General features: G+C 45.5%; 1 protein-coding gene across 1 annotated transcript in view; it reads right to left on the bottom strand.

The window, feature by feature from the left end:
• The window catches only part of bach2b (BTB and CNC homology 1, basic leucine zipper transcription factor 2b), a 77,866-nt gene extending 61,145 nt beyond the window's left edge, over positions 1 to 16,721 (bottom strand). The window contains exon 1 of the mRNA XM_015975473.3: positions 16,502 to 16,721. The gene's annotated coding sequence lies outside the window, so the exon portion shown is untranslated. The remainder of the gene's footprint in view (positions 1 to 16,501) is intronic.
• Between the last annotated feature and the right edge of the window lie 5,006 nt (positions 16,722 to 21,727).

Raw genomic sequence — 21,727 nt, 5'->3', positions numbered from 1 at the left:
GCCATGCAACTGCAGCACTGACCTGGGATCTGGTGGTCATCTCTACTGCTTGTTTTTGGGGCTAAAACATAATCTGACGCCCCATAGCTTCCATGCTGCCTGGCAGCGTTCCTCTGTTAGGTTAAAGCAGCGGGAATCATCTGACCTCCTGTTGACAGTTAGGAAAATATGAAGATGATTTCACCACAGCAGGAGCTGGCTTCACGGAGAAAACGCTTCATGTTTCCACGTCTGGATGGAAAATCTACGTCATCATCTCGGCGATCTGCCCTCAGCTCAGATGTGTTTGTTTTTAACGTGTTCTGATGCTAATGATAGTAAGTGATGGGGAGCGGTGCTGCAGGGCCGAGACGACCCCCTCCACCTCCTCCTCGGGCTGTGAAACGGTGAAAAGCCACAGACACAAATCCTGCTGATCTCGTTGAGAGCTTACAGGTTTACAGTGCTGCTCGGGGGCTTGGTGAAGGAAGTGGGTTCATTACAGCTCGCACACGCCCAGTCTCCCCCTTCCCTCCCACCTCTACACCAACCACCTGTTCTCGTCTCACAGGATGCCCCCCCCCCATCTCCTAACCATTGTCTCCGCCTTTACAGCTGCACGTCTTTATCAAACCGCACAGCCAACGTGTTCCAGCGCCTCAGCAGAAGCAGGTTGTTTACCAAGAACTCACTCTCTACTGACAGGCAGGAGCCTCCACAGCCAGAAAACACCAGTAACACCAGTGACACCAGTAACACCAGTAACACCAGTGACACCAGTAACACCAGTGACACCAGTAACACCAGTGACACCAGTAACACCAGTAACACCAGTGACACCAGTAACACCAGTGACACCAGTGACACCAGTAACACCAGTAACACCAGTTACACCAGTAACACCAGTGACACCAGTGACACCAGTAACACCAGTAACACCAGTGACACCAGTGACACCAGTAACACCAGTAACACCAGTAACACCAGTAACACCAGTGACACCAGTGACACCAGTAACACCAGTAACACCAGTGACACCAGTGACACCAGTGACACCAGTAACACCAGTGACACCAGTGACACCAGTGACACCAGTAACACCAGTGACACCAGTAACACCAGTGACACCAGTAACACCAGTGACACCAGTAACACCAGTGACACCAGTAACACCAGTGACACCAGTGACACCAGTGACACCAGTAACACCAGTAACACCAGTGACACCAGTAACACCAGTGACACCAGTGACACCAGTGACACCAGTGACACCAGTAACACCAGTAACACCAGTGACACCAGTGACACCAGTGACACCAGTAACACCAGTGACACCAGTGACACCAGTAACACCAGTGACACCAGTGACACCAGTGACACCAGTAACACCAGTGACACCAGTGACACCAGTAACACCAGTAACACCAGTGACACCAGTAACACCAGTGACACCAGTGCCACCAGTAACACCAGTGCCACCAGTAACACCAGTAACACCAGTGACACCAGTGACACCAGTGACACCAGTAACACCAGTAACACCAGTGACACCAGTAACACCAGTAACACCAGTGACACCAGTAACACCAGTGACACCAGTAACACCAGTGACACCAGTGACACCAGTAACACCAGTAACACCAGTGACACCAGTAACACCAGTGACACCAGTGCCACCAGTAACACCAGTGCCACCAGTAACACCAGTGACACCAGTGACACCAGTAACACCAGTGCCACCAGTGCCACCAGTAACACCAGTGACACCAGTGACACCAGTAACACCAGTGACACCAGTAACACCAGTGACACCAGTAACACCAGTGACACCAGTAACACCAGTGACACCAGTGACACCAGTAACACCAGTAACACCAGTGACACCAGTAACACCAGTGACACCAGTGACACCAGTGACACCAGTAACACCAGTAACACCAGTGACACCAGTGACACCAGTGACACCAGTAACACCAGTAACACCAGTGACACCAGTAACACCAGTGACACCAGTAACACCAGTAACACCAGTGCCACCAGTAACACCAGTGACACCAGTGACACCAGTAACACCAGTAACACCAGTGCCACCAGTAACACCAGTGACACCAGTGACACCAGTGACACCAGTAACACCAGTGCCACCAGTGACACCAGTGACACCAGTAACACCAGTGACACCAGTAACACCAGTGACACCAGTGACACCAGTGACACCAGTGACACCAGTAACACCAGTGACACCAGTGACACCAGTAACACCAGTGACACCAGTGACACCAGTGACACCAGTGACACCAGTAACACCAGTAACACCAGTGACACCAGTAACACCAGTGACACCAGTGACACCAGTGACACCAGTAACACCAGTAACACCAGTGACACCAGTAACACCAGTGACACCAGTAACACCAGTGACAGCAGTAACACCAGTGACACCAGTGACACCAGTGACACCAGTAATACCAGCACAGATAGTGACACCCCAGCACTCCCTGGGCAGAACCTCGTAAACTGCTCTCATGTTTTTGCCCTTTCTCCTACAGATGCGGTCAGAAGTATCCACCACTCATCTTGAGCTTGGTGGCACATGTTTTTAGTCTTTGATGGTTTAACTGGTTGGTTGTTTTTCAGTGGTGCTGAAGGTTCTGGAACAAGATCGTTACAGCAGGAAGCTTCTGCTTGTAGCAGAGAAAACTGGGACGGGTCTCATTCGCTGGGTCAACATTCAGAACCAAAGATCTCAGTGGAGACGTTGGGTTCACTCAAGATGAGAAAGCCCATGTCTTCTCATTCCGAGATGATTCCTTGGAATCACTGAACAGAAGTAAAAGTACTTCAGACATCTTGTCAGGTAAGAGCCCAAACCTGGTTCTGAGTTCAGGAACAACCAGGAACCACCAAGTCTGAAGTCTACCAGGGACCGGAACCAGCAGCTGTCCATGTGAACAAGATAAGTGTCTTCTGGACAAAGGCTTAATGGTCAGATGAGACAACGGTTGAGCTGAGCGAACACAAGGACCAGAAGTCTGTTTGGACAAGTCCAGCTGAGGCTTTCAGAACTGAGAAGATGCACCACCAGTCCAGCATGGTGGAGGCAGCAAGTTTTTACACACAAATTCCTCGTCTCTGAAGTCCTGGAGGAGAGTTTTTAAAACTCACACTATGTACAAAAATATAAAGATGCAGAGTAATTTCTGTAACGACCAGGAGGGATCCGGGGGGCTCCCAGACCTGAAGTCAACCAGGAGGTGACCAAATCTGCAGTTCCTTGCACGTCCACTAGGTGCTGGGCTCCTAAACAGAGAAAATTCTCATTGCCTCCCATGTTTACAGCCTGGTACTAAAACATGTTAGGTCTCCAGGGAAGACCTCAGCCTCCCGGTAAAAGTTTTAGGCCATTTTGATTCTCTGAGCTTTAGTTGTGTCCTCTGTGTGTTCAGATGTTAATCGTGGAGACGACTCGCTGTGGTATTGACTGGATACCACCCAAGAACTCTCTGTTCCACTTTTATCGGTAAGCTAAATGTAAAATCTGTACTTTAACTTGCTTGTTGAATGGGGTAAAATGCTGTGTATTCTAACATCCCGCTGCTTGGTCAAAAATGGGTTGAAATATGATGTGTTGGTGGGGCTGGCTGGGCACTGAACTCAAGCTAAGTGAGCTAAGTGCGCTGACCGAAGCTAACAGAGGTTTCTGGGCTCCACTGGTCCACCGCGGTCAGAGGCCAGCCGAGGCTGTGGTCGTTCTGGCGACCTTGAGCTCTCTGACTGAGACCACAGAAACACGGGGCTCGGTAAGTTGATGCACGCTTTACTCTAGAGTCACTCAACCGTGTTTTTCTGGATAAAAGCACACGAAAACCTCCGTTAGCTTCGGTTAGCTCAGATAGCTTGTAGCTGGAAAAGTAATGGCTGACACAGATCCTCAGAGCCCTTTCTCTCAGCTCCGCCTCTTTGCCCATGTTTGGATTATCTGGGCGTGACGACACTTGTGACATGGCCAAGATGGCGGTGATCAGATCCGCCCATTGAGCTTCGATTCAGTCCTTCAGAAACATTATAGGTGACGTCACGGAGGGGTGGTCCAGTATTTCCAGTCATAATAACTAATAAAGCTGAACATCTAAGCCACAGCATTTCTGCACTGGTTTCATATTTTATCAGTGGGATCGACCAAACCCACACAGCTCAGGTGAGACGTGATATTAGTCCTACTGTTTTTCCTGCCCAGCAGCTCAGAAGAAAACTGGGGGTGAGAACTTAACGTGTTAATCACTGATAATAGAGCTCCGGGCGTTGACGTCACTTCTCCCGACATGCAACAGTTCAACTCGAACGGCGCCATCCTGGCAGGCAGAAGCCCGCAGCTGGACTATTTGTTATTGTCAGAAAACTCAATCAAATGGGAAATGTGGTAGATTCCTGTTGTGCCCCAGGATGCAGAACAGACGCGGACGAGATAAGGGAAGAGCCTTCTACAGGATTCCCCAAGATCCGGAGCGCCGCAAACGTTGGATCATTGCAATGAAACGCGCTAGCCTCCAGGCTAAAATGAAACTGTGGGATCCCGAGAGTAAAGGTTTTCGCTCATGCAGAAACCACTTCATATCAGTAAACATCACGTAAAACGTTGCCTCGTGAGTTCTGCGTGCTGCCGTTTACGTGTCTTATGATCACAGCAATGAACCGGCTAAGCTGTATTTCATTTTCAAGCAATGGTTGATCAATTGTCAGATCACACATAAAAAGCACACGCCGTTTCACACAGACATAACCTTGCAACGAGCTGTTGCTAATGGTAACAAAAATCTCCACTTACCCCCCTGGTGACAACAGCGCTGTCCTTTGCAGGAAGAATCCAGATCTGGATACCGACAACAAACCCTGATTGAGTCAATTTGTATCCCTCCAGGCTTTTATATGCACTTAGCGATGCTCCGGAGTAGGACGAGGGACATTTAACAAGGAAATTGTAAATGTCAGGGTATCGCAAATCCGGTAAGAGGTCCGCTCCGACAGCTTCTGGCGTTTTAAAAAGTATCCCAGGGGCACGGTAAGGGTCGGAGATGTTTAGTCTATTTAATTTCTGACTATATAAAACAATTTCTTCAGTTTTAAAGTGTGAAGTAAACTTCGACGGAGTAAAATCCAAGCTGATCCCGTTCATTTTGTTTACCTTTGTTGCCTGCCAACATGGCGTCTACTCTCTGAGAGTCACGTGACGTCTGGAGCTCTATAGTAATACGCTTTAGGATTCCCCCGGAGGAGCTGGCCCAAGTGGCTGGGGAGAGGGAAGTCTGGGCCTTCCTGCTTAGGCTGCTGCCCCCAAGACCCGACTCCGGATAACTGGATAGATGGATGGATGGATGGATGGATGGATGGATGGATGGATGGATGGATGGATGGATGGATGGATGAAAATGGATGGATGGATAAAAATGGATGGATGGATGAAAATAGATGGATGAATTGATGGATTGATGGATGAAAATAGATGGATGGATGGATGGATGAAAATAGATGGATGGATGGATGGATGGATGGATGGATGATTAGAAAAAACGTGTTAGAAAAAATGAACACATTTAAGCTTGCGTTTCAGGCAAAGCGAGCCTTCATCAGTGCGCGGTTTCCTGGTACACAAACAACAAAGCCCCGCTCTACTATGAACGGCTACTAAAATGGAAGAATTGAAGAAAGTGCCTCGCTTGGACTGATGCAGCCTTTGAGAAAACATTTCAGACTCTTCTCTTAAGTTGTAAATAGAATAAAACAATCCTGAAAACCACAAACTGCAGACTGTCTCTTGGACAGGGACGTTTTAATGTAAGCTGCAGAGCTTTATTTAGTGACCTGGGCACCAGAAGCATTAAAAATGCTGTGTAAATGTGAGGTAGGCTAAATTCTTTCTTTTGTAACGTTTGTGCAGCAAAGAAAGCACCAGAAAAAGGACATTTACCTCTCAACACTAGGTAATTAAAGTAGTCCAACAAACAGCTGCAGATCAGCGTTCCCTATTCAGTCACAACCAACGGTGTCTCGTACACTAAAATGTTTCTGTTGGTTTATTATATTTATATTGTGTTATATACAGGGTGACTGTTTAGGCCTCGTGGTAGAAAACATTTTTTGCAGAAAATCACATTTGAATTATTTCAAGAGATTATTGTTGCAATAAAAATCTGTATAGTTTGTGAAGATCAGAGGTCACTACAAAGCCCGCTGGTTAATAGATAAAAATGTGAAGCGCACGAGGACACTGTCCTGCAGGATTCACCAATGTGCTGTCGGAAAAATTCCCATGTCTGTTATTATTAGTATTATTATTACTAATGTTATTATTATTATATTATTATTATTTTTATTGTCATTATTATTAATAATGTCATTATTATTATTATTGTCATTATTATTATTATTATTATTATTATTATTATTATATTTTTGTTGTATATTTGTAGGCTTTCACTGAAGTGCCAGAATCAATCCATGCTTCTAAGGCAGTTTCAGGGTTAGTTTATGGAAAGCGTCCTTCTGATGATGTGGGCACTTCCAAGAAGAACAATCTTCTGGATTTCTTGGACAGTTGGATTTCCAGGTTTATTATTATTATTATTATTGTCATTATTATTATTATTATTATTATTATTATCATATCATTATTATTGTTATTATCATCATTATTATATCATTATCATAATCATTATTGTTATCGTTATGATCATTATTATATTATAATTATCATTATTATTGTTATCATTATCATCATTCTGGTTACTATTATTATCAATATTATTATTTATCAATTTCATTATAATAATAATTATTATGTTATTAATATTACTATTTTTAAAGACGTGTTTAAATCCCTTTTATGCAGCTTTTTAAATGTTTTTCTTTATATTTTGATTAAGATGATTTAACTGATCAGTAAATAAATGATTGAGACATTTCTTTGTCATTGTGTTTATTTTAGGGATGGACAATATACTGACATCAATATCAATATCGGCCGATGTTAGTTATTTTAACATATCCGTATCGGTCTGATAAATAAAACCGGGCCGATATTAATAACCGATACTTTTTTGTTTATCAGTTTCAGAGGCTGAGGGGTGATGTGTATTTGTTTAGTCATGTGACAGTGATTGTAATCATCTCAGAAGCGTAAATGTGTGTGGTGTGTGTACATAATATGGTAAATTCAGCTTGAATGGTTTTCATTCTATACAAAATCTGCAGATTTTAGAAGCATTAATGTCAATATATCGGTATCGGCAAATATCGATTATCGGCCTTCACAGTGATCTTAATATTGGATATCGGTATCGACCCAAAATTTCATATCGGTGCATCACTAGTTTATTTTTTCTTCATTTTTATGAGACATCTTATTGTAGAATTGAGTCCTTTTACATAGAGTATTAGTAATTTAGTAACCCAGACTTTTGGGTTTTATTTTTAAACCTTTGGGGTAGCTTTAACTATACAGTTGGGTCATTTCGTATGAAATAATATCAAAATGGGCTTAAATTAATAATGTACTTTTAGGTCTGTTCTATTTTTCCTGTTTTAACTTGAAAAACAATTTAAAGAATTTTTTCAGAAATGAAAAGAGCTTGAGTTTACAGTATTAGTCTGTGTCTATTGTTTGTGTGCCTCGCTAAAATTGGTTTTCTTTAAAAGAAAGCACTGGGGGCAAATTTTTTAACAGATTAAAATCTAATTATTCAAGATTAATTAATTACAAAGCCTTTGATTAGTTAATTTTTATTCGAGTCCCACATCTGAAAAACAAAGTTTTTATATTAAAACTATAACCTGGAATAATGTGCTACGGCCCTTGCTATGGTGCAGGTGAAGTGGCCCCGCCCCCTTAGAGAACCGTAGCTCAGGTAGAAACATCATTCTGGGCTTAAACGGGTGACAGGAAGCTCTCTGATGATGTCACAAACTTCTCAGCTACCTGAAACTTTCAAAATGAGATGTTTCACCCCGTTTCATTCTGTTGTTGGCCCACGCAGGCTTCATTGTTAGGCTTTGGTTTGTCTACTGGTCGATGGAAAGTGCTTTAGAAATAAAGTGGTGATGAAAATCTTTGCACCCCCCCCCCCTCCCCCATCAAGTTTCCATAGATGTCATATTTCAGCTCTAAATATTTTCTCTCAAACAGGAAATGAAAGTAGCTGCATCTCCTACATGAAACACTGAAAAAACAAGCCTGTGGTGTGTGTGTGGGTGTGTTATGTGTGCGTGCATGTGTGTGAGACCACTTGCTGGGTTTCTCTAAACTCGGGTCCACCTAACTCCGAGTGGACATGACCTGCTGTCTGGAATACATCCCTGGCTAACTGAGCTGGGCTCAGGTGGGTGTGGAGCATCAGCAGCTGATCCAGGCTGTAACTCCGACACGTCCCTCTGCTCCAGGATCAGATGTTCGTCTCTTAATGAGCTCAGAGTGGACCTGAACTCACTGTGGGTACCAGGATGGTTAAGGAGACTTTAGAGGGTTGCGTTCTCTGCCTGAGATCATTACACAGCTGAGGATAAAACGCAGCAACGGGGACAAAGATGACCTGAACCCCAGCAGGTTTGGATTGGAGCATTGACTGAGAGTCTGAAGCAGCGTCTAGCTGCAGGCTGAAGGAAACGGGGTCCAGAGGATGAAGACCTCTGGTTTTATCCACACAGCAACGGGAGCACCTCGCAGCAGCAGGAAGAGCCGCTGTGATACAGCAGACAGAGAAGAGGGGAAGATCAGAAGGTTCCAACACTTCTGCTTCATGGAAGCCCGGCCGGCTGAAGCCCAGCCAACAAGCCTTAGTGCTGACATGGAAGCACTCCACAGGGGACTCTTCCTCGGACATGAAAACCATCTCCTCTCGTGTTGATTTGGATTTAATATGTTTGTAATGATGATGAAGGATCACGCTCCATCATCACGTCTGTTTCCAGCTGTAATTTCATGAATCATTAAACAATAAGAGCGTCTGAACACCCGCAGCTTCTTTAGCCATTAATGTTTTAATTAGCAACATGAAGCATGAATCAGCAGGCTCAGCACAAGCCTTCAGTGTGTGTGTGTGTGTGTGTGTGTGTGTGTGTGTGTGTGTGTGAGACCCTGGGACGGACTGAGTGAAAGAGAAACGCTGGATCAGCTGAATGAAGGTTCCTGTATCCATGCAGGTTTGAAGCTCATCTTCAGGCCCCCTCACCTGACCAGCTCAGAGTACAGCGCCACCTGGTTTTACATCACCCTCGTGTTTAAACGTGTTCTGATGCAGAACCAGGTTGGTTTTAAAGGGAACCTTTGGTCTGCTTTTAGCGCACCCTAGAGTCCGACCTAAAACCAAAGCTGAAACTCTCCTCCTCGCTGTGCGTTCGTGTTTTAACACCTTCATCTAACAGCTGAAACATCTCCTCAGCCTTTCTAAGTGTCTACAGGAGCGGTTCATCACCAAATCAAACAAATCAGCTGTGGTCATGATCTAAAACATGCAGGAAATGTGCACTAGCATGTCGGCTAGCCACTTTCCTATTGACTAACAGAGTTCCTGGTAAATAATATGACCTACCTAGGGTGTTTCTCAATATCGAGGGACCTTGCCTTGATGTCTTGGTCCCACCCCGGATGCCTAGGAGATATGTCATCAGGAGCCGCCAAGGCATGTTCCAATTGGTTCCAGTGTTCATGTTCTACTGAGGCGTGTGTTCTCCATTTGTTAGCCGTTTAGCTAGCTGAGCGAGAACACACGGGAGGTGTCTTGTAGCCTAGCCTTGGTCAAAAATTACCCACAATACACCACAGATTTTTCAAAAAAACGGCGGATCAGAAGCTGGCAGCTACTTCGGGGACATTGTTCAAGTTTAAAAGTAAGTCAGCTAATTTAAAAAGTTTTTTTTAGATCCAAATAAGTTATCTATGGTTGGTTAGTAGCTTAGTAGTTGCAGCTTCGGTGGCTAGCGGGTAGTAACTCACTTATATGTTTAATTTAATAAACACATACACAATTTAAAACGTAAAAGGCTCATTATATATTTATATTGAAACTAATACGTATAAAATATAATGATATTTCCCATGTCACGTGATGTCACGTGACTGCCGTGGAAGCCGCCATCACATAAATAATTAAATGCATTAAAGTGTTGGTTTAACTTAAATAAATTAACTTTAATCGTATTTACTAATAGAGCAATTACAGTGGATAAACATCTCAAAATAAATAATACAGAAATTGAAAGAGTGAATGAAATAAAATTTCTTGGCATAACCATAGAAAAAGTTAAGTTGGAAACCGCATACTGACTCAATTAAAGCGAAGTTATCTAAATCATTAGCAGTTCTCTATAAAGTTAAAGAATTTTTAGATGAAAAGCTTTATATCTTTTGTTTTGTTCCTTAATTCTGCCTTATTTCATGTATTGTGCTGAAGTGTGCGGAAACACCTACGAAACCCACTTAAAGCCTTTGTTTATAATTCAGAAGAGAGTAATCCGACTTGTGAATAAAGCAGCTCGTAGAGAGCATACACATTTACTTTTTACTCGTTTAAAAGTATTAAAGCTAAGAGAATTAGTTACATTAAGAACTGCACAGTTTATGTATAAAGTGATGTATAATTTGATGCCAAAACAAATTCAGGATCTGTTCCAGATCAGAGTGTTTATGATCTCAGAGGGTATAAAATGTTCAGAAAGCCTAAAGTAAGAACTAAAATGAAACAACTTTGTGTTTCTTGTGTTGGGGTTGATGTGTGGAATAAATTAGACCAGGAGCAAAAAGATTGTTCAACAATGGTAAAGTTTAAGGGTTTGTTTAAATCAAATGTGATTAAATATTATGAATCAAGTCAATGAAAAAAATGCATAAAACATTAAAGGCCATTATTTTCTATAAAGCAAGAATGGGGATTTGAATATGTACATTTCAAATATGATGTAAAAATTATGGAATTGGTACGCTATTCTAAAATTTTGCTTAAGTTCAAAAGGTTTGGGGGTTGGGCTTATAAGCTTCTGCTTCTGCCTGCAGCCATTCTTAGCATTGTGTAAGTTGTGTTTGCTTGTAAACCTGCAAATGTTGTTTTGTTGTACTTTTTTATTGTACTATTGATTTTTATTTCTCATTAAACTTGTCAATGTCAGTGATGCAAGTCTGTTCCATTTAACCGTTTTCTTTGACCAAGGAAGGACAGAGTCCTCGTAAGCAAGGCGCCTGGCCTCGCAAGACATCGCCTCGTAAGGCCAGGCGCCTTGACACTGAGAAACACCCAAGATCCTGAGAGGAGGAGTCATGTGACCACATGGAAATGCTGTAGCATGTCAACAAACCTAGATGCTGCATGTTGGATGCTACAGGCTACTAGCGGCTAGCTGACAGGAGTGCCGGCCAGCGGTGACAGCTGGCTAGCAGCGCTGCTCGACAGCAGCTGGAGTCCACACGGCGCACTGAGGACTCAGAGGTGATGCAAGGACCTCGGGTAGAGATGAGGGTCTTTGGGTGAGTGCGATCGTGTCGGTGGGATCACTACCATCCGACACACATATTTAGAAATAATTACAAACCTGAGGAAAGTAAAAACACGCACAAACAAAAGATGTTAAAGGGAGAATCACACCCTGGGTGGAGTCTTACTTCACCCACACTTCCTGTTAGAAAAATTCGTCTAAAGGCGGCATCGCCTGGCAGACCGAACGAGCGGCACTGAGGCAGTGTTTGCGAACACCCGCCAAAACCCCCCACGTGCTCTCGGAGTCTCTCAGTCAGAAAAGCGAGTCGTTAACAAGCACACTCACGTGAACACGAGCACACACACACAGCTGACTCACCACTCAGGAGAACGAGCAAACGTTATTTTCTATCATCCATCAGAGATCGTCTCTGGTCTCTGCAGCAGCGGCCTGCAGGAGCGCTTCTACTTCTAATAGATCTGCACCCGGCGCACCAGAAGCAGCCGTATTACAAAGGTGAGGTCATTTAAGGTCATTTCTTTTATTGTGATACTTGTGCTGAACTAAAACACCAGACAGGATGACCGTTTGTCCTCAGCAGCGATTTAACAAACAGCTGAGATAAACCTGCATCTCCAACGTTCAGCTTCTCTCTTCTTCAGCACCTTAAAGGAACTGTAGCATCACTCACGATAACCCTCATGAACCTTACAGCATTTATTATCATATGTATTCTGATGTTTCATAATAATTAATAATAATTACGTGATGATCTCTAATAATCTCGTCTCGTCTCGTCTCGTCTTCCTCCGCTTATCCGGGTCCGGGTCGCGGGGGCAGCATCCCAACTAGGGAGCTCCAGACCGTCCTCTCCCCGGCCTTGTCCACCAGCTCCTCCGGCAGGACCCCAAGGCGTTCCCGGGCCAGATTGGAGATGTAACCTCTCCAACGTGTCCTGGGTCGACCCGGGGGCCTTCTGCCGGCAGGACATGCCCGAAACACCTCCCCGGGGAGGCGTCCAGGAGGCATCCTGACCAGATGCCCAAACCACCTCAACTGGCTCCTTTCGATCCGGAGGAGCAGCGGTTCTACTCCGAGTCCCTCCCGAATGTCCGAGCTCCTCACCCTATCTCTAAGGCTGAGCCCGGCCACCCTACGGAGGAAACTCATTTCGGCCGCTTGTATCCGCGATCTCGTTCTTTCGGTCATTACCCAAAGCTCATGACCATAGGTGAGGATTGGGACGTAGATCGACCGGTAAATCGAGAGCCTGGCTTTCTGGCTCAGCTCCCTCTTCACCACGACAGATCGGCTCAGCGTCCGCATCACTGCAGACGCCGAACCAATCCGCCTGTCGATCTCCCGATCCCTCCTACCATCACTCGTGAACAAGACCCCGAGATACTTAAACTCCTCCACTTGAGGTAGGACCTCTCCCCCGACCCGGAGGTGGCAAGCCACCCTTTTCCGGTCGAGAACCATGGTCTCAGATTTGGAGGTGCTGATCCTCATCCCAGCCGCGGCCGAATGTGAAGTGATCTCTAATAATCTCCTGGTAAATTCTGGAGGTTTATTTTCCGAGCACAGGGACCGTCTAATCCTCATTTTCTGATTTTTTCAGATAATCACACTGATGGTTCTCTATTTAAATTATTTCAATAGATCATTGTCACAATAAAATATGTATAATATGTAAAGGTCAGAGGTCACCCACTGATAAACAGCCACAAATCTGAAGGCCATGATACAGTTTTTGGCTGAAAATTTAAATGAGATGCACAAAAATACCAAACTAACGAGCCCACATGTCTACGGCACTATTAGATACGTCTGCAGGTCATCAGCATAAGAAGGTTGATTTAGGCATTGCTCTATAAAGCTGTGTTAATAAGAACAATAGGACGATTGTCACGTCTGCACCCAGTTTGAATCCTTTGTCTCCGAAAAGTCCCGATGTTGACTCTAGTATGACTCCTGCTGTGGTCGGATGCTCTATTAATCTTTTCAGTTCCAGCAGATGCATGTCTTCTTAGTTTCCTCTGAGGCTCCACAACAATAAACACGATACCATGATCGCTAACAGCTCGTCTGTTCACAGGTGCAGGGGCGGATTTAGGACTGAAGAAGATCCGGGGCTTCAGCCCAAGTAGCCGGGCCTAACGCCGCCCCTGCACAGGTGTAAACATGGAGTAGCGTAAAGTGTTAATGCTTCACGTAAGACACGAGACTTTGGGCAGTCGTCCGCGAGTATTAGAAAGGTAGGATTTCCAAGGAAGGTCTCACCTTTGTTGCCTCTGATTGGCTGGAAGGGCTCTCCGATGATTGGCTATTTCAAACCACCTCCCCTGCTAAGTGCAGGCTGTCCTCCTTGTTTGCATGTCTGCAGCCATTTGGGGAGTTGTGTGGAGAAAACGTGAGCTTGGTGCTACAACAACCATTCTGTCCCGCTCTGCAACAAACCATCCAGTTTAGAAAAGAACCTGAAAAACGTCAAATGTGAACTTGTAATGAGTCTCGCTGCATTCATCACACTGTTAGGCTGACTTTGTGTGTTAGCTCTCAAGCAAACCTAACAGGACAGACTAGTTATCGTAGCGCTAAGTTGTCATTTTGATCATAAACTCCCCTAAACAGCTGTTCTGTTGGTGGCAGCGCAGGCTACACTTAGCGAGGGAAGACGGTTTGCTGCTAAATGAGATGGCCAATCAGAGGTGAGAAAGTTGGGATCTTCCTTGGACATCCTACTTTCCCAATATCTGCGAGCAGTCCGGACACTCTGAAGTTGCCAGCGTGGTATTCCGGCCACGAGGGCCGAGTGGTGTTTGGTTAACCCTGTAAAGGGTCATTTTAGCACATCCTGGCTCAAGAAAAGGATTTAAAACAGGAACATGACAGTTTTAAACCCCCTCCAGGGATGCTGTGAGATCATCTCTTGCTGGTCAGTCTTTCATCCATAAGCACTGATCCTCTATTAATGAATGATTAGTGATTCTGTCTCACTCGTGTGCGTTTGTAGGAAACTCCGCCTGTCGGCCGTAGGACTGATGACTTCCACTCATCTCCCCTCTGACCCAGCGTCCACACACATCCGTTACATGTTGGCTCTCACCTCCATCATCACACAAAACACCACAGAAACATAAAAATCCATAGGTGTGAAGGGAATGTTCAGAAAGATTCTTCTCATTTTCCCCCGTTTGGTGCTGAAGCTCCAGCTCCTGCAGCCACGGAGGCAGAAGAACCAATCAGAAACCGTGATGCAACACCTCTGCAACACGCTCCTTTGTGTCCGACTAAAGTCTGATGCACCTTGTTTGATTCTACAATAACCTTTTAGAGGATGTTTCATGAACAGGTCATTTGCAGATTTTCTTTTCCATTCACAGGATTTTACCTATGACCTTTAACCCCAGAGGTCACAGTGGACAGCTATTCAGAACTTAGAAAATGCAAGGATGTAATAACCTACGTAGCAGTGGTGCATGGTGCTTTTATCTCCATCCTAGAGCCCAATAGGACCAGAACCTCGTGACTACAGCGGGCCACCAAAGCTTCTGATAATAATAATAATAATAATAATAATAATAATAATAATAATAATAATAATAATAATAATAATTGTTGTTATCAGAACAACGATCCAGGCCATGCTCCCGTGGAGCTGCGGGTTAAAGCCTGAGTCACTGCGGCTCCATCCGACCCCTCCCCCAAAACCCTGATTCCTCACAATAAACAGGAGAGATGCTCGGAACGGGAGCGCGTGCAGAACAAAGGGCTCCGTGGGTGACACTGCGCATGTCTGCAGCCTCCACGCACGTGCTGTGAAGCCGTGCGGAGTCAGTGAAGATGTGATGTTTACGTCAGCTATCTTTTTAAACAACAACGATTAGAAACGTCCTCATCAGGCTCCGGGGGGAGGACCGGGACCGCGGGGGTGGGGGGTGCGGGCCCCCTTACCCCCCCCCCCCCCCTTCCGTTGCATCAGCATTGTGGGAGACAAAGGATGCTGCGGGATGCTGAGGGTGTCACCGCTCCTCAGACTGCTGCCTCACTGCAGCATCACTCCTCTTCATCATCTCAGATGAGAGGAAGATCAGATAGCAGAATGCTGCCTTCACGTCATTAGCATGGCATCTCTCACGCGCGAGCGTGCACGCAGCTCCTCATTCTGTGATGTAGTGAACAAAGACGGCAGCAGCTACAATTAGTCTGAGCGGAGGGAACATCATTCATCCTGAATAAATCAAAATCTGCACTGCCACACACACACACGCACACACACACACACACACACACACACACACACACACACACGCACACGCACACGCACACGCACACACACACACACACACACACACACACACACACACACACACACACACCGTCCACCTTGGGGTGGGGGTGGGGGTGACTAAGCCTCACTGCAGCATCACTCACATGACGCCGCTGTTTGACTCGCAGCTGATTTACACCGACGCTCACGTACGGATCTGTGACGGAACCGACCTGGACCATCGGAACCAACCCAGCTTACGCAGCAAATATGGAGCCGTGTGTGTGTGTGTGTGTGTGTGTGTGTGTGTGTGCTCCCACCCAGAGTAGAACATGAAGCCAAAACAAAGAGGAGAATGGTGCAGTCTGAACAAAACAGACTGTGGTTAATGCCTGAGTGATGCGTTTAAAGACCGAGTGATGCGTTTAAAGACCGCGCTGTTCGGGATTCCTGCAGCACCGAAACCTGAACAAACTGAGGAAAAGGCAGCGCGCGCCGCGTTGACTCAAAGCACAACAGGATGTGGTGGAGTTGTGTTTCACTCCTGAACCCGCGTTCACACCCCTACACACCCACGCGCGCGCGCACACACACTCAGTAATATAGTAATATTCGCACCAAGCGTGCGGTTTCTCACTCGTGCTTCTCTCTCTATCTGACTCCTTCCAGAACCAGCGGGGACCTGGTGGTTCGGTCCAGCCGCGGTTCTGCTCCAGTTTGACAGTAAAACTGGGACACGGCGGACCCAGGCGGGTCCCGGTGTGGGCAGTGGCCGCGCAGGCTGCTTACCTTCTGCTTTCTGGTTCGTGTGTTCCAGCCCGTCGGTCCAACAGAACTTCTTTCACATGATGACCCGCTCCGCCGTCTCCTCGGAGCCTCTCGGCGCATACAGACCAATCACGTCCCGGATTATTCTTCTCGCTTTTAACGGTATAAAAATACAAAACAGCGTGTGTCATGAACGTGCGCGAGCGCGCGCGTGTGGATGTGTGTGAGTGTGCGCCGTGCTCCCGCGCGGCGTGCCGCTCCGTCTCCGTTGTTTGTTACACTCGACTGGAACGCCTACTCTCAGTCGCTACATTGTTGACATTCGGCCGCTGACGTCACCTCATTCCCTCATTCACAACATCGTAGGCGCGCGCTGCCTTGCGTTACAGTAGGGGGGAGGCGCGCGTGTGCGCCGCGGAATTGGCGCAGCGGAGCTTCGAGAATGGGACCGCAGACCCGTTAGCTCAAATCCCTCCCCCCTCCCCACAGATCCTCCCGGTGCTCCTCCCCGGTGCTCGCGGCGGGACCGCGATGACACGAGGCACTTTTCACAACCTGAGAGGAGAAGTGGAGACGAGGCGAGAATGAGCTTCATTTTTCTGAATCAGAGCTCAACGATGAAAACTAGTACTACTATAGTACTACTAGCAGCACCAAGGAGAATTATACTAGTACTAGCACCATTGCACTTGCACATTCCTGTTTTTGGCATGCACGGTATTCAGGAAAACTGGGTTTTAATTTACGATCTTCTGGATTTTGATTAATATAAGAAATGTCTGCACTTGATTTTTCTTTTATTTATTTTTCTAATTTTTTATTCTCCCTGTGTTTTATTTATTTTTGCTGTTTGTTTTGGGAATTTTGTTGTATTTCCTTTTTATCTTTTATCTGTGTTCGACATGTTTGTATAAACTTTTTTTTTACCTGTTTAATTAACTAACATTTTTAGTGTACAGCGCCTTGTTTGGTTGTAATGCCTTGTGAATGCGCTCTATAAATAACATTGGATTGGATTGGAAAGTACAAAATGTTCAAAAACGTAGTTTTTTTAAAAATAAAATGTTCATCAAACTAAATTTCTGCCTCAAAACATTGGCAGTAAAAACAATAACATTTATTATTATCATTATTATTGTTGTTGTTAATATTATTAGTATTAAAGAAAGAAAGAAAACAATATTTTCTGTTGTGCCTCTCAAGATAAAAATCAGGAGGTGCTTCACAAAAACAAAACAAATTAAAGTATAAAAAAGATTTCAATAAATGTTTAAAAATATGTTTAAAATGAGAAAAAAATAAAAATTGTGATTTAAAAATGTAGGAAAGGAAGGGAGAAAATAAATAAATAGGAAAGAGGGAAACCAGTGGAATGAGGAGAGAGAGGTGATGAAGGTCACACCAAAGCCTGAACAAGTGAGTCTTCAGCTGCTTTTTAAAGGAGACCACTGAGTCCTCTGATCTCAGGCTCAGGGGGAGAGAGGTCCAGAGTCTGGGGGGCCATGATGATATTATTATTATCATCATTGTTGTTGTTGTTGGGTTCAGGCAATCATACATATAGATATAAAAGTTGGTATCCTTCCAAATAATAAAGTAAACCCCACAAACTAGTCGCTTAGGAAGGAAGGTTATATGTAACATGCTTCATATCCAGCTGGCTGCTGGACTGTCGGTTTTTCTCCTAAAACAAAGGAAGGAGGGACGTAACTACTGTTTACCATCAGTGAGGGTGGGGGTGTCCTGTCTCCTGACAGCTAACACTGCAGCACCCACTATTGTAATTTGACGACGGGCGGCCAAAAGCTCCGGAGTTGTTTAAAGTGGTCGCAGCAACCAGAATTTACCACAGGATGTTCAAGTTTCTGCATCTAAATACCAAGAGGTCTCAGACACACGTGGTCAGAAGTTCTGATGAACTCCAGCTTGTGTGTGTGTGCGTGTGCGTGTGTGTGTGTGTGTGTGTGTGTGTGTGTGTGTGTGTGTGTGTGTGTGTGTGGTTAGGGTTAAGCATAATACAGCCACACAAATGAATGGGAGTTAATGGAGGGTCCTCACTAAGATAGAAAAACAGATGTGTGTGTGTGTACAAGCTCCAACACTGAGGAGGCAGGTGTTTTGTAAGGAGCCCACGTGTCTCCCCCCCCCCCCCCCCCCCCCCGGGGGAGTTTTCATATACTTCCTGTATGAATGATCATTGAGCAGCAGACGGCTGACTTTTCCATTCAGTGTTCATTCAGCATCCTGCTGGTCCCACAGATCCAGACGGGATCATCTTGTGCTGAGTAATGATTTGGGTCAGAGATAAAGGTACGCAGGAATTCATCTCCAGATGTGATCTGTGAGGGACCAGAGTGAACCCAGATGTGTTGGTGATGACACTGCTGCTGACACTCTGAGCTGCAGCTTCGTGTTGGTTTCAGTCAGATTAGTGTTTGCTAGGGTCTTTTACATACAGATGATTAAATTACAAAGCACTAACCTTAATCTAACTGGCTACCAAAGTAAAGTCAAAGCACAATTCCAATGGTGCTCTCGTATCAATCATTAACTGTGGCGTTTTACCACGAATAAATGCATACATTTATTATAATGAAGTTGGTATTTTCGCTGACATTGTAAAGTCAGGACTCACAGAAAAGAGAGGAGGTCACTGCCTCTCCATTCTGGACAACATCTGTCCTGTCAGAACCAGATGAGTTCCTGCAGTGAACCCTACTCCCTGGTTTAATGACAGCCTTCGCAGCCTGAAGCGCCAATGCAGAAAAATTGAGCGTTTGTGGAAGAAAACCCATCTCCACGTCCATCTGCTGCATCTAAAGGATCTTCTGACATCCTTTAACTCTGCAGTCAGAGATGCTAGGGTTTCCTATTTCTCCAGCCTGGTGTCCCAGAGCAAAGGGAACCCCAAGGTGCTGTTTAACACCATCAGCAGCATCGTCTCTCCTGCCTCTCCTACAGCCTCCATCCACTCTGTTGTAGACTGTGAGAACTTTCTGTCTTTCTTTGTGGACAAAGTCAGTAAGGTTAGATCTAGCATCTCTCCTTCAGCCTTATCGCCGCCTCTCCCGACTCCAACCAGGCCCATCATCCTAGATAGCTTTGCTCCTGTTTCTTTGCCTGAGTTAACCAAACTAGTTAACTCTATGAAGACCTCTGCATGCCCCCTCCACATCTTACCCTCATCTTTGTTTAAAAGTGCTTTTCAGTCCATCGGTCCCAGCGTGCTCTCTATAATTAATGCTTCTCTGGTTTCTGGTCAGGTCCCTGCTTACTTTAAGAACGCTGTAATCCACCCGCTTCTTAAAAAACCGAGTCTCGACCCCTCTCTCCATAGCAGCTTCAGACCCATCTCTAAACTTCCGTTCATCTCCAAGATCTTGGAAAAGGTCCCGGGACCTCCCCTCTCCTGGGACTATACATCTTCGTCTCCCCTCCCCGTGCCACACCTGTGTGGAGTGTTGTGTCTTGGTCTGCCTAAGTGTTTGTGGCTCCCGGGTCAGGGGGTTTAAGATTTTTGGAGTCTGCCTGATCAATCCCGGTGGCTGCCTGGTGGGATCTGGGTCCCGGGTCACTGGGTTCTGGACTCGGCCAGCTGGGGGGAGGGAGGCTGCAGGCGGGCCTGTGGGCTTGCCACTGATATCTCCCGGGACTCTGCTAGCTGCCGGTTGTGGTCTCCTGGGGCGATCCTCTGCGCCTCTCGAGGGGGGCAGGGGCTTTTCTGGTCGCAGTCTCCCTGGGGGTCCCTGCGCTCTGGGACAGCTCCTGGATCTCTGGGACTTGGAGCTCCTTCCATCTCCTACACATCTTTGGGGGGCAGATCTGTGGTCCCTCACACTCTCTGTTGGACGCTCCTATAGAGAAACCTTACATAAACAAGCGCGTGTACACACACAGGTGCTCTCATAAGTATGGACTTGGGCACGTTCAACACAGGTCTTAAGTCTGTGGTTGGCACTAAATGCACTGTGGTTCATTATCATGATTGTTCAGTAAAACAATGTTGATTTTATATTTCCTCATCAGGTTGATGCAGTGATAGCTTGCTCCTGATGTATTGTTGTGTGTCCCTTTTCTGCAGGTCTAGAAGCAGACTCTTGTTCATCATTCTCTTTCACCTCTGACTCCGTGTCTGGTCGGAATTACAAAGCATTCAAAAACAATAACAATAAAGTTTTAAGTATCAGGCGTGACATTAAAAGCAGACGCTTTGATGTTCCACCTGAGAGTAAATCTGTAAGGCTTGTCACCAGCATTCAGACATCAATTCTGTTTGCTTCACAGCCAGACAGGACACGGTAAAAAAAAAGGAAAAGGTTGTGGCTAAACAACTCACAGCTGCTCTTGATGAACATAACATCTATGATAGCTTCCAGTCAGGTTTTCGTAGAGCTCATTCTACTGAAACAGCTCTTCTTAGTGTCTCCAATGACCTTCTGACCCACAGTGATGCAGGGGACTGTTCTGTTCTGGTCCTGCTGGACCTGACTGCAGCCTTTGGCACTGTTGACCATCACCTGCTACTGGAGAGGCTGAGAGACTGGGTAGGCCTATCAGGATCTGCTCTGGAGTGGTTCTCCTCTTATCTCTCTGAGCGCTCCTTCTCTGTGGCCGTCTCCAAGTTTAGGTCCTCCACCACCTCCCTTACCCATGGTGTCCCACAAGGTTCTGTGCTGGGGCCTCTACTCTTCCTCCTCTATCTGCTTCATCTTCAGCACATCCTGAGCTCCTTCAAAGGAATCTCCTACCATCTTTATGCAGATGACATCCAACTGTACATCTCCTTTAAAGCTTCTTCCCGGAGTATTTCTCTTATCCGATGGCACCATCTAGTGGCTGACAAGCATATCACACTCCTTCAATTTTTTTAAGATGGCGACTTCACGTTTCTGTTTTTAAATGTGCTTCTGTAGCCGACAAACAGCTAAAACATGTTGTTTTACGAGAATTATTCTCATGTCATGTTTTGTTCTCCTATATTTATATTTCAGAGACTTACTTGTCCATGAAAAGTTCATCAGCTCTGTTGGGTAATTTTATCAATCCAAGATTACCTTAGGGAAAGTTTAAAGCACAGGGGGTTATGGTAATCAATCGATCAACACCAATACCAATCATAAACAATCAGTTTAGACTTTGCAAAGTGGAGAGGAAATGAATACACACCAAGCACGGGTCTCAGTTCACTCTCATCAGGATGAAGCTACGTTTAGTAAGACACCAGATGTTTAACAGTCAAGACATTAA

Source organism: Nothobranchius furzeri, chromosome 3, assembly GCF_043380555.1.
Source record: "Nothobranchius furzeri strain GRZ-AD chromosome 3, NfurGRZ-RIMD1, whole genome shotgun sequence".
Taxonomy (NCBI): Eukaryota; Metazoa; Chordata; class Actinopteri; order Cyprinodontiformes; family Nothobranchiidae; genus Nothobranchius; species Nothobranchius furzeri.
Note: the sequence above shows the minus strand (reverse complement) of the source record. Positions and strands in the feature narration are given on the sequence as shown.